The following is a 13,985-nucleotide window of genomic DNA, read 5'->3' on the forward strand; positions in this document are numbered from 1 at the left end:
AGAATGGTTTCTTAATGAAAGGTACATGACAGGTTGTACCAGAATAACTTCAAAAAGAGGTCCTAGAGACAATTCACGATGGTCACTAAGGCATAGTTAAATGCCGAGAATGCACCAATTTCTCAGTTTGGTGAAAAGGACTAAGTACTCGGCTAGAACACCTGGTGAAATATTCCCAAAAGTGCATCGCAAACTCAAGAGATCAAGCTAAACCGATGATACCAAATGAATTTCCACGTCGACCTTGGCAAAGAGTGTCATCACACTTGTTTGAACTGAATGGTAAAAAGTATCAATTGGTGCTTGATTATTTTTCATGATACATCTAAAAAGCTAAATTACAAGGCACTTGTTCAAAAACAATTGTCAGTCATCTCAAATCAATCTTTTGCATGACACGGTATACCAGAAGTATTAGTTTCAGATAATGCTCCGCAATACATATATGCAGTATTCAAAGAATTTGAGACAAATTATGGATAAAGGCATATTACAAGAAGTACAAAATATCCACAGAGCAATGGCCTCGCCAAAGAGCTGTTCAAGCAATTAAAAGAATACTTAAAAAGCAAACTATCCTTACATAGCTCTTTTGACATATCGCGCAACATCATAACGGAATGGATACAGCCCTGTCGAATTACTGATGGTAAGAAAATTACAAAATACTTTGCCAGTGTCGCCAGAAAACTTACAACTGAAATGGCCAAATTTAACAAAAGTGAAGAACTCTGAAAACTATCAAACACAAACTCAAAAGATAAATTATGATCGTCGACATTGTGCACGAAATATGAAAACAATTAAGGTAGGGAATCAAGTATGGAAAATATCATTTTTCTTCAGGCATTGTTAAATCTGAGGCAATCACGCATCGTTCATACATGGTGGTAACTAACGAGGGAGAGATACAGCCTAATAATATAAATTTAATTCTCATGCGTACCACATTATTGGATTCTCTCAAAGTGATTTTTTCAGACCCTGATATTTTGTCTGATTGAGATGAAAGCAAAGCAGTGCCGAACAGTAAAAAACTGATATTTTACATGTTCGGGAAGATTGTCAAAACCACCCCAGAGACCGATCATTTGAAAAAGAAGCTTAGGTAGCTTGTCATTTCGTTTTAATGTTAGCATACTCAAGAGAGGAGATGTAGTGTGAACCTTAATCTAATTAGTTTTGCAATATCACTTGACAGTGAAAGTAATCATGCGTTCCGCGCTGGATTAGAACTGGTATACACCTACAGCTGGTTTATGTTATATGTTCACTAAGGTTTAAGCTCCATGGGAAAAATGCTTTCTGGGCAGTCTCTTCTCCACTTCCTAACTGTACTGATGTCTTGTCTATAATCTATAGTATATAACACTTTCTGCAGCTTTTCTTCAATAACAAATAACATTACAGGGCTACCCATCTCAGGGTCATTATCCCTTTACAGTAGAGGTAATGATGCCTACTTTTGACCTGCCATTACCTTCTCACCAGGTCACATCAAATGGTAAGGATAGGGGTGTCGCAACATATAGGGCAGGCAAACAGAATATATGGTGGGGTTTGCACAAGCACTAGGAAATCCCAGTCAAGGGTTTACATTATTCATTATTAAACTATTAATGTAACCCCTTAACTGAGATTTCCTTGTCTCAGTGGAAACCCAAGCCTAGAATATTGTTCTTACCCAATATGTTCCTTTATACTTAAAATAACTTTTTATCTTTGAAATATAGTTTAGCACATTCAGCACATACTCATCATTGACTATTATGTCATCACATTTATCTGTACATCATTTGTCTTATAAAATTTTAGGAAAATCAGAATAATCATCTCAGTAGAATCCACCTATATTTACAGCTCATACACCCTCACCCGCAAAGAGCTATAACAGTTATAAATGGTACATATCGTAAGCAATGAGAAGAGGTCTAATGAAATGTGCAAATGTTGTTATGGTGTTTTAAGATGAATATGTTGATGAGGGCTGTGGCATGACCTGTCTGTCCGAAGTATACAATTTAGGTGAGAGCAAATAGCAATATTCAATGTTTGATTGTATTGAGGTATTATCACACTGAGTAGATGGATTTTACATGAAATTAACAATAAATAATGAATATTTATTACAAAGAAACAACCTCCATCGATTTAAGCAGAAGACAACAGTTGTTGCGTCCATTGAGAATTTAGTTCCACACACATGGACACCATGACTGAAACAAACTGACTCTGACAACCAGACAAAGATACGAAAAGTAAGATTAACGTAAAAGCAAGATTTTTGCAGACGCATTTGGGTGAGAAAATACTGTCCCACCCTTAGAACCACTGTGCATTACAGGTCATTGCACAGAGTGCACTCATGCCCTCTGTAATGCCATACAATCACCAGTTAAAAGTATTCTAGTCGATGATGATGTCTTCTAACACATCTGAAGTAGAAACAGCGCCACTGACACCTTCTACAAGGCACATGCCTTCCTCTCAGCTGGATGATGAGGATAAATTCTGGTCTTTTTATAAGGCAGTAAATGAAATCTACTGCCTATCATCCTTGAACTTGTGTCAGAAACCATTGAGCACACGGTCCAGGAAAATACTCTCCGTTTCGGAGAAAATCTCTTGTGCTCAACCTCAGCCAGACCTATTACTTCTTCCTCCTTCCTCCACAGTTGAGGAAATTATTCAGTGGCTTGTGGCATGCCAACATGTCACTCAGTAATATCTAGGCTGTTCAGTCCTTTCTTCAACTTTGAGATGCCTATTCTCTAGTACCACTTACCAGTGTAACAACCAATTATTTTCCCAATGCTGAAAGTTTCACCGGGGAAATAATCAGCTTGTTTATTACTTCCCCCTCTTGCTATTTCTTTCCTCCCCTACAAAAAGTTAGTTTCCCCCTCTTATTATGTCTTCCCCCTCTCCCTGACAAACAATTAGATTCTTTTCATTAATGATGTCTGTGGTAGTAAGCCTAATGTCCACATGTGAAATGTTGTACATGCAATGAGTCACATAATAAATGATGGTAGGGGACAGAATCAGCTAGATGATTCTTTCCTCCTACTATCAAATAATTTATTTTCATTGGTGGGCTCTTTGGTAATTCTCTCAAGGCCTGGAAGTAAGTGAAATATACAAAAAATGGATCACGTAACAAATGGGGGAAAGCATCAGCTAGTCGATTCTTTCCCCACTACGACCAATTTGTTTCCTTTCATTAATTAACTCTTTCCTAATTTGCTTCAGGCCCACTTGCGAAATATAATTCATGTAATGGTTCACTTAACGAACTCTCACATAGGATTTATTTCATAGCCTTTACATTGATTCAGATTACAATAACAGACCAATACACTTTCAAACATCACTTACACTGGATAAGACAACTTTTAATTGATGTTCATGCTTCTTCTTAACAACCTTAGGCTAGATTAAAATGGTTAATTGCATGGTTTTATAAATAAATTCCAGACTGAAAGAAAGTGTCTAAGGAAAAGGATGCTGGGTACCTCAACCAATCACACTGCTTTACTCCTTTGGAATTTGATCCACTAGCACAGTACACATAAATGTATGTTGATAACAGCGATGATGCCCCCATAATCTCAGTATTAGTTGTTCATGCAGTATTTGACTCCATTACTACTCCTGTAAATACTTATTAACATTTTTGTTGAGGCAATTGTTACGCTTTATAGTAAGCATCGTGGAGCGCATATGCCTGACATTACTATCAGGTCAAACGTTATAGCTCTCTTCGCTTCCTGAAATAGCAAAGTTGATATCTCTAAACATACAATTATCGCTACCGTGTACAATTCGCAGTTTTGTATGTAAAGTATACGTTGGTTGCTACATAAAGATAATCTGTATTTTCCTGCAACTATCTTTGCATAATGTTTTTATGTAGGTGGAATGAAGATATTATGAATGTATCTGTTTTCTTCGTGTACCTGGGGCCTCGTTGAAAGTCCTGTTAGCAATCTTTTCAATTGTTGACTCATATGTCTTTTCGATAGTTCCTTCAGTTTTTTCTTGGAGTTTTTGGCATATTTCGTGGTGATGGATTTTGTCATTACATAACTAATTCTATATAGTTTCAAATAGCCACAGTGAATGTTAGACAGCGGCTTGCCACTATATTCATTTTGCAGTCTTACCTTGCCCTTTGTAAGATCATCTTTTCTACTTAAGGGCTGACTCATCGTGGTGCCAGTTTGCAGACAAATCTTTTTTTTTATTTGCGTTCTTCATAAGAACAAGAGCTTCCTTTTGGAAGGTTTTAAATGACATTTCTTTTATAACAATGCTGCTTCTGGCAGATATGTGAAGGTTTCTTGTTTTCTGTTAACACTTTGATCTATAAACTCTTCTTAATATTTGCCAATACGTCACGAGATAAATCGTTGCAATCTCTTCTTTCTCTAGGTGCAGAAATGATACCAGCCTTCCTACCGTACATAATCTCAAACTGTGTGACCTTGGTAGATGCTTGTATACTCGTCCTATACGAAGACAGTGTACTGGGGAACCAGACATCCCATTTTATTGCTTGGTTATTGGCTACCTTGGCTAACATTTCTTTCAGGGTTCTATTGTCATGTTCTATCTGCCCATTTGTTTGTGGATGGTATGCAGAGCAAATCATGTGGTCTATAAACTCGCTTATTAGTTTTATATGTGAGCTTGTTTGTGAACTCTTTTTCTGTGATCAGTTATGGCAACATATGATACTACTTTATCAGCACTTTTGTTGGGGAGTCCTTCAGCCTCAGACCACTTTGAAAAATGACATGTGGTGCACAATGTATTTGTTCCCGTTGTCTTTCATTGGAAGAGTACCTGTAATATTGATTGCAAACTAGACTCCACTCTTTGGATAGCACTGGTATAGGATTCAGAGGAGGTGCTGCTCGTATTAGCCCTAGATTCACTACTAACTTTTTCGCAGTTACTGACATATTTTGTTACATCTTTTTTCATCCCCTTCCAGTAACTCACTGGCATTTCTCTAGGCTTACATATCCACCAGCATATTAGAGTCAATGAAATATTAGAGTAAGAGAGAGATTGCGTGAGAGAGGAAGACAGAAAGAAAGAGAGAGGGTAAGAGTGAGACTGACGAAGAGAAAATAAGAGGGAGAATAAGGAGAGAAATAGAGATGGTAAAAATCGACGGGCCAAGAGAGGGAGAGAGAGCGAAAGGAATGAGTAGAGACCGAGAGAAAGAGAAAGAGAGAGGAAGACAGAAAGAAAGAGAAGAATAGAGATAGGAGAAAGAGGATTGGAGATAGAAGGCAGAGGATGAGAGAGAGAGAGAGAGAGAGAGGTAGAGAGAGGAAAACAGGACAAGAAAAAGATGGGGAAGGGAGTGAGAGGACAAGAGGGAAGACAAGAGAAAAAGACAGGGAAGAGAGAGAGAGGCAGAGAGGAGTGAGTGCAGGTGAGTGATGAAAGAGGAGGACAGAAGAAGACAGGAGGATAAAACATTAGGAAGAAGACAGAGGATGAGAGAGAAGAATAGAGGATGAGACAAAAGAGGAAGGCAAAGACACAGAGGAAGAGAGGGAGAGGTAGAGAGAGAAAAATAGGACAAGAGAGAGAGAGACTGGGAAGGGAGTGAAAGGATAATGGAGAAGACGACAGGGAAGAGAGAAAGAAAAGAGGAGAGAGTGAAGGCGAGAGAGATGAAAGAGAGGAAGCCAGACAATGACAGGAGGATAGAGATGAAGAAAGAAGAAAACATAAGGAATATAGAGAGAGCAAGAGAGGAAGACAGGGAAGAAGAGAGAATACAGAGGGGTTACATACAGAGAGAGGAATACATATGTGAAGATACATACAAACAACGACATAGACAGAGCGCAGAGAAAACTTGAGTGGAAAAGAGAGAAAAGCAGGAAGACAGGGAAAAAGAGGAAGACGGTGAGAATATAAAAGAGTGGAAGACACAGAGAGAGAGACAGATGCGAGAGTGGATGAGAGACGAAGATATGACAGGTTTCAAAGACAACTGATACCTTTAACGGAAAATATATCCAATCTTACATCCTAATAAGGAGGAATTTTGATTCATTTAATTGCAGAAAGGGTCATTAAATTAACCAGTCAATATTCAGTTCTTCTAATTAAATCTAATCACTCCCTGGAATAATTATGCATAATTGATCTTGTTAGAGTATGAACTAATCAATATCTTAGCAAAAAATGTAACATTGTTTCGTTTTTGTTCTGCTTTATGGGCAATAGTCCCAGACTCTACAATTAATATGATTAACTTAGAATTTTGCATTAATATTAAATTACGATTGCCAATATTTAAATTTTCACTTACCAGAATAAAGGATTGCTAGGACTGTTGATACTTCATTTCTTCTTTAAACACGGCGGTTATCTTTATAAAGTTCACCATTGCATGCAGTAAAACTTTTAGTCTTAATACGAATGCTGAGCTTTTCGCTATTAAGAATTTTGGTAGATGCCAGATTTGCAGGGTAGGTGCCATCATTAACACATGATACTATATTAATGTGTGACTTATCATCCATGATTGTGAGTCAAGAAGTAATACTATTAAGGATATTCAACTTTATTTACTTCTAAATTATTTTGCCCATCTTGATTCTTCCAAGTGAGACCTTAAAATAATGATATTTCTGCATTTCATTTTATAATTATATATAAAATCCAAACAAAATAATAGAAACGTAAAAACCGATCAGTTAGGTAGGGGCAATAATATATTTGTTTGTTATATGGTAAGTTGTGACAAATATTTATTTTAGTACGGTTGGTTTGTAAAATAAATATTCATTTTTGGGTAGAATTTGTTCTTGTAAAATTGTTTAAGCAAGTTAGCGTCTGTTTTTATAAATTGAGTTTTGCTAAGTAGTTGTTCTAATGTATAAAATGTGTGATTGGAAGGTGGAAAAGATTCACCTAGCCAATTCTTTTGTTAAGGGGAACATTTTTATATGTAGGGGGAATAACTTGCTAGCTAGTTGTTCTTTTCCCAGGGGAAAAGTCGGCTAGCCAATTTTTTCCCTGGGGAAACTTTAAGAAGGGGATAAATTTGACTACTACGCCAGGTACGTCCCAAAAGTGGCCTACTAAACCCTCTCACTTTGGATGAACTAGATTAAACAGGAGCCCGACTTGTCTTCCAATTAAAACAATTGAAGCCATGGAACTAAAAAGCATGTTACTTGTCACCATTGTTTCACATCCTGACATCTTCTCAGCTACATCATTTAGTATGCTGAATGATCCATCACTGAATCCAGATGCCACACAATGCATGCTGTTAGTGGTGCCCAAGATGAATAGACATCCACTTTCTATTGCATGGCATTATCAATTGAATTTCTTCATATCTTCCATGACATTGCTTCGGATTCTTCAAAGGTCTGGCTTATCCTTAGTAAAGAATTTTTGAAGGCTGCCACATTTGAATCAGCGGCCCCCACTGGGGCACCCATCCATACAGTGGCTTCCCAAGACTTTTTGGAATATTAACATCTGTTTTTATCAACCACTCCTGGACCATCACTTTTTATCCAGCAGGAAATACAAATCGCCCTCAAGGGCAGTTTACCATGTTTTTCAAACATATCCAATCCAACAGACAACTCAAACTGGACCTCCCCGTACGTCAGGTTCATGGTGCTTGGGAAGATGCTGAATACCCCCAAATAGGAAGTAATCCAACCCTCCTTCCATTCCTCCTGAAGGATATTGAGTACATCCTTTAGGACCGGACCTTTTTTACTGCAATATGTCCCTCTCAAAAACATCCCCATAGGTGATTAGCTGGCCTTTTTTAGATGTCTGGTCAAGCATAACAGATGATGGTTGCATCCTTTATATAATGACTGAATGTTACCGACTCAGGAAAGGGTCATAAAACAACCAGCCTCTTACTTTCTATCTTTTTATTAATCTGTTTGCAATAAAAGGTGGAACGTGTAATACCTGTAATTATACCAGAAAGATAGCTTTGTTATTATACCCCCCCAAAAAAACTACAATTGCTTATAGATTTAACAAAACGCGGCGCTAATTATTATGTGGATGGGGTTTTCACTGAAAAAAATTGTTACAATATCTAGTTTGTTCTAAATGAAATTGATGCTGAATAATGACGATTAATGTCAACCATATTTACATTACACATCTTGAAGGAATGTATATATTTTCACTAACACATTTTTCAGCACATATAGTTTGTATCAAAGAAAAATGATGCCTTTGTGACCTCCCCGTATGTGTTAGATCAGGTATTACCTGTAGTTTCTTATTCTAAATGGATGACTACACCAATGCTTTTGTATTTCATTCAGTTGTCAGATGTCTTAGATGCTCAACATGTTCACCAAAAGAGTCTTTTGGCATTTTGATATCCACTAATCACTTTTGTGCTGTTATTGACATTTTCTCAGTCTTTTTTCATGTTTCATTTACATTTGTATGTCTTTGTTGAATTTGATGGTTTTTAATACATTACCAGTTATGCTGTGATTCTATTAACATTTTTGTGAAATATTTCTGCTTAAAATACAGTTAAAGGCCATTTACCAAATTGGAATTGACCATTTTGAGTATTTTTCATCTTTCATTGGAAATAATGAAGAAAACGAAATTACACATTTTTCGTTTCCTGGTCAAGTGAAAACCTTTTGATGTATTTAAGCTATACCTGATATACCTTTTTAACTGCATTAAACTGAATTGAAGCATGTTTATTTGGTTTCTAAGTGCATTTAGATATTGTGCCTGATTGTTACAATTGCTTGAATCATATTCTAGCACTCAATTTAATAACACCTTATAACTATGAATAAATCACATTTTAAGCCAGGCTGACTTTTCATTAACAGACAGGCCAATTATTACTCTGAACCCATCAGTACAGCCTTTGAGGATTAGGGAGGGGAGCAATCTGACAGTGACTTGCATGGCATCAGGGAACCCCCAGCCCGTTGTACAATGGAAGGACAGGAATCCCCCTAGCAATACTCTTCATATTCCTAGTATACTAAGAAACAGCACAGGATCCTATACTTGTGTGGCCAGCAGCACCAGCACAAATTATAATCGTGTTCTACTACAGAGAGAAGAATCAACCAGAGTAATTGTGGAACGTAAGTATATGTATGCCAATCCCCCCCACCATGTTTTATATATGGGTTTGTTCTGGCCCATTTTTGTTTTATTTAGACTATGAATCAATATGCAAAAGACTGAAACCAGATGCTTATTGCAGTCACCATTAACAACTCACTGGATAAACAAATTGGTTATTCTGTGTCTCCTCATTGATCTTTATCTCCTCACATTTTCTATCTTTGATTTCTTCTCAAACAAAACTTGACAGATTTTCACCAAATTGTACAAAGATCATTTTTGCATTAATACATTCATACTTGTCTTTTACGTATTTCCGTGCAAATAAGTGAAATTCCGTAGATAATACATAATTCCAAAGCCTTTGAACTTTACACATGTTATTAATGTCATCAGAAATGGTTGCTATTACTTTAAAATAATTACTTCTCATCAAAACACTAACATATTAGGAAATTTAGCAACTCGACTTTATCATTTCTAACATGAATTATGCAGATTTGCCATCAGATAAGGCAGCTGTAAACTCGTAAATAGCCTATTCTTACAAATTCTGCAGTGGATCTGCAACACATTTAAATATCTAAATTCATACATATCATACCAATCTGCCATTGAAATTGAGAAAACTTGAAGAACATAGCTTCTTTAAAACCATTTTGATGTGATTTAATTATATTTGAAAGCATTTACCAAGTTTGGCAAGTGGTAGATGCAGAGGACTGCTATTTAGATATCTACCATCAATTCAGAAACATTATAATTTGTCAATAAAATCTGTTTGACTTTTCTGTCTTTATTCCTGGCATTATACTCAAAAAGGTGTGTATTGATAGATTAAATATTTGCAACATCTCTTATTTAATTACCAAAATAAAATAGTTTCCATTGAGTCACAGATTGAGTTGGAAGATGAATTTCAAATTCTTTCAGGAATTAAACTGCACTTCATGCTGTAATATCAGTAGGGTTTTACGTCAAGAATCATTATTTAACATCAAATTAAATAATCGTATAATTATGTCTGACTACCTGTTTAGTGTCACTCAATGCAATAAATTCCTTCAATATAGGTAAAGTTAAACAAATGTAACTTTTGTCAATGAAAGTCCAGTTGATGTATATTGTGAATAAAAAAGTAATATTGCCATGGGCTTTTTGCTTAAAGACTTTCTATGATGCATTGTGACCGTCACAGAATTGTAACCGAGTGGGTTTTTGGACGAATTGAGCAAGCCAAACACAATGTAAGAAAGATGGAAATTAATGAATGAGGTAATAATGACAAATATATGTAAAAATACAATTGAAAATAAACAAAACAAATATTTAATAAAATGAAGTGCAGATCCAAGAACCCTCATGGTCTGCACTTACCCCTTAAACAGGATGTTGTTCAACAAGAACAAAATTATAAAGATTAAAAATTAGTCTTTGAAACAACTTAAGATTCAAAATAATCTTTGACACACCTAAAGATTCAAAACAATCTTATCATGACTAAGATTCACAATAATCTTATCACGACTAAGATTCACAATAATGCTACAACAGACAGCGTTGTTCTGGAAGCTCCAGATGACTCCATGAAACTTTAGACGGCGTCGTACAGCTTCGGACCGCTCTAGTTATATTCACTATAACCTTTCATATACATTCACGGCTACAGACACGGTCAGCTACCATAATAGTCAGATACTATAACAGTCAACTACGAACACAGTCAGAATCATCTTCAAACACAGTCAGAAACAGCTTCCAACACAGTCAGAAACAGCTTGAAACACAGTCAGAAACAGCTGCCAACACAGATACACAGACGCAGCTACAGATTCACATACGCAGCTATAATAAAACCAAATGGGACATAATAGTTTATGCATAATTTGTATATATATATGATATTACTTTTAAAAATATGCGGTGTAATAAACATTACGCGATAACACAGTACAAACCAAATAAGCTTCGCCTATCAAATAAATGGAATGTAAATTTAACACTTACCCCTATGGCTGGAGAATAAAGGAGAGTGTATATTCCTTGACGTGATCCAAAAAAATGACCAGTGTGGTTTTTCGTGATTCGTCTTACTTAAATCCATAGGAGAGTGAGTACAAGTCGGGGTAGAATACCCGTGCACCTCATGTTAGTCATGATACCTGACACGAGTAATATGTGGCTAGGTACATGTTAATACAGTCGCTTACCTGGAAAAACACATTCACCCTATATATCGTTGTACGCATGTACAACGAGAAATAGTCTAATTGTTTTCAGACAAAACCAAGTTATTTATTTGCCTAATTCTGTGACAGACTCGATGGTCTTAAAATAAGTAATATATAAGAGTGAGAAGCAACAAGTTTTGTAAAGTTCAACAAATAATTTATTTCCTTATAATATTAGCGAAAATGTTAAAGAAAGAAGTTATGGCATTACGAATTAAATCACATAGAAATCATAGAATTACAGACAAAGGTCCTAATGAATTAAGGTTGAATAAAATTATGTGAAAATCCAAATTAAATCCAAGTTGAAAGTGGTGATATACCAGTGGTGACCCATGTCGTGTCACGTTTTCAGTAGCATATGTTGAAGTAAAAACCCCAAAAGAACCCCATCAAAAACAGCATAAATTAAATATACATATATCAAGTTCATCCTGTTGTATTTTTCTGTATATCTTGAGATGTTCCCACCTTGATACCAAGCATGTTAAAATAAAATAAATAAATAAAACACTTATTTGGTACAAAAATGAAAAGATTAACCTAGCATTGTTATCATTTATTCATCTTTTTCCTCGTCATGAGGACTTTATTAAAGAAATAATATATCCATGAACACTGCAAATATAGCATATGCATCCATATTATGTCAGGTAACACATGAAACATTGCTCACTTATGAGATTATAGAGAAACAAATCATTTGTTATTGTACTCAAAGGTTTAAATATGTTATTAGATTGAAAACTGTATAAAACAAAATTGCAAATTAGAATGAGAGGGAGAGAGAGAGTGAGATATCAACCAATTGGTTGAAGGCACTTTCCATTCATACATGACATGGTGTAAGGTGCAAAGCACATGTAACAAGGTTGTAATATATCCAAGTTAGCTAAATGACAGTACCTTGCAAAATAAGTCATTATTTGAAAATATATTCACAATGATAACACAATGATTATATTATTGAAACCTAAACAAATCGTTGATGATTGATGCCTGACTAGGGTAATGAATAAAATAAATGTATCAATGCCATTTCTGAACTCGCGCGGAAGAGAAAATACTGAGGCAACTACGTCAATCTGTCAAGCGATGCCCTCGTCGCCTAGAAACATCTTTCCTACTTTGCATGTGCACAAATAAGAACAAAGAACACAGCAAGTGATTTCCTCATCTTTGTTGTAAACAGCAAGACGTACATCCGCTGTCGGAATTACCCTATGGGTCGAAATATGACCTTGTTGCCCTTGAGTTTGTAAACCAGTCTGCTGACCGTAAACAGGGGGAAGTAATCGCCATTAAAGACTCGATGCCGAATTAAGTCTCTTTCGCGGAAAACCATATTTCATATTGCATGCTTTTAACTGGTTTCTTGTTAAACAAGCAAAATTCACAAAGCTCAATTCTTTATAGAATGTATGCATTCTGAGATTCATCTCTCTCTCTCTCTCAACGAAAAACGAAAATTGTAAATGGTTTTAAATTTGTATTTGGTAAATAAATAACTGACAATATTTTTTTCCCTCCTATCAGCAGATTGTTATTTAAATAAATATGTCACAATTCTTTCAAAAACTTAATACCAGAAGTTAATATTAAAAGATTTACTGAGACTATATTTGATGCTCCATATATTGTCAGTAAGTAGCATTTACAAGTACTTGACATCAAATATCTTGCTATATTAAGTTAGCGTGTAAATAACTTTGCAATCAGCAATTACTATATATTTTACAGGACTTTACAAAACGGAATTCTTTATCCAGTCTTCCATTCTCTGATAAAATGACTGCATAGCTCATTTAGTGCACAATCACTTTAAAGATTTCCTTTCTGCAAAAAAAAAACTCACTTGTTTCTCTAACATGTATGATATATGTAAAAATATGAACATGAGAAAAAGGACATTTGTAGAAAAAAGTAACATCTCATATTTTGCCTTAGTCAGTTTATTTTGAAATGTATTAATAATGTTCATGGTTAAGTTAAACATAAAAATTTTGCATAGTATATTTTATTTAAGAGTCAGCTAAGCACATTTAATTCGAATTCCTAGCATTTTGCAATACTGAAAATGTATATTTTTTGACACAGATTCAGAAATCATCCAAATCATAAAAAAGAGTAAGTCACATGGTATTTCCTTCATAATTAATAGATCCCACATCGTGTGCCTGGATCAGAAAGATTTACTGTGTGTTACATTTTATTTCCTGAAATACATGTGTAACAAATGCATATGTAATACCTAATGAAATTAAGTGCTTAATGATATTTATATACATCGACGCAAACTTTATCTGTGTTCGATTTATTTCAGATATTGTTTGTACTATCAAAGATTAACATTATGAATCATATACAAATAAATAAATAAATAAATAAATAAATAAATAAATAGCAAACTTTGTTGTATTGTAAAGTCGAAAAGGAAATTATTTATAAACACCTGGTTAAACCTATGTTCAAAGATATTATATGTGGAATTAATACATGTGGCATGACCCAGTTTTTTCTTAAATAGAAAGATGTGTAATACTTATATCACAGTGGCTAATTGTGACACTTAAGCTGTGAAATACATATATCACATTGGCTATTTGCGACACGTAAGCTGTGAAA

This window comes from Sinohyriopsis cumingii, unplaced genomic scaffold (genome assembly GCF_028554795.1).
Source record: "Sinohyriopsis cumingii isolate HCF-2022 unplaced genomic scaffold, ASM2855479v2 utg000695l, whole genome shotgun sequence".
In the NCBI taxonomy this organism is placed as follows: Eukaryota; Metazoa; Mollusca; class Bivalvia; order Unionida; family Unionidae; genus Sinohyriopsis; species Sinohyriopsis cumingii.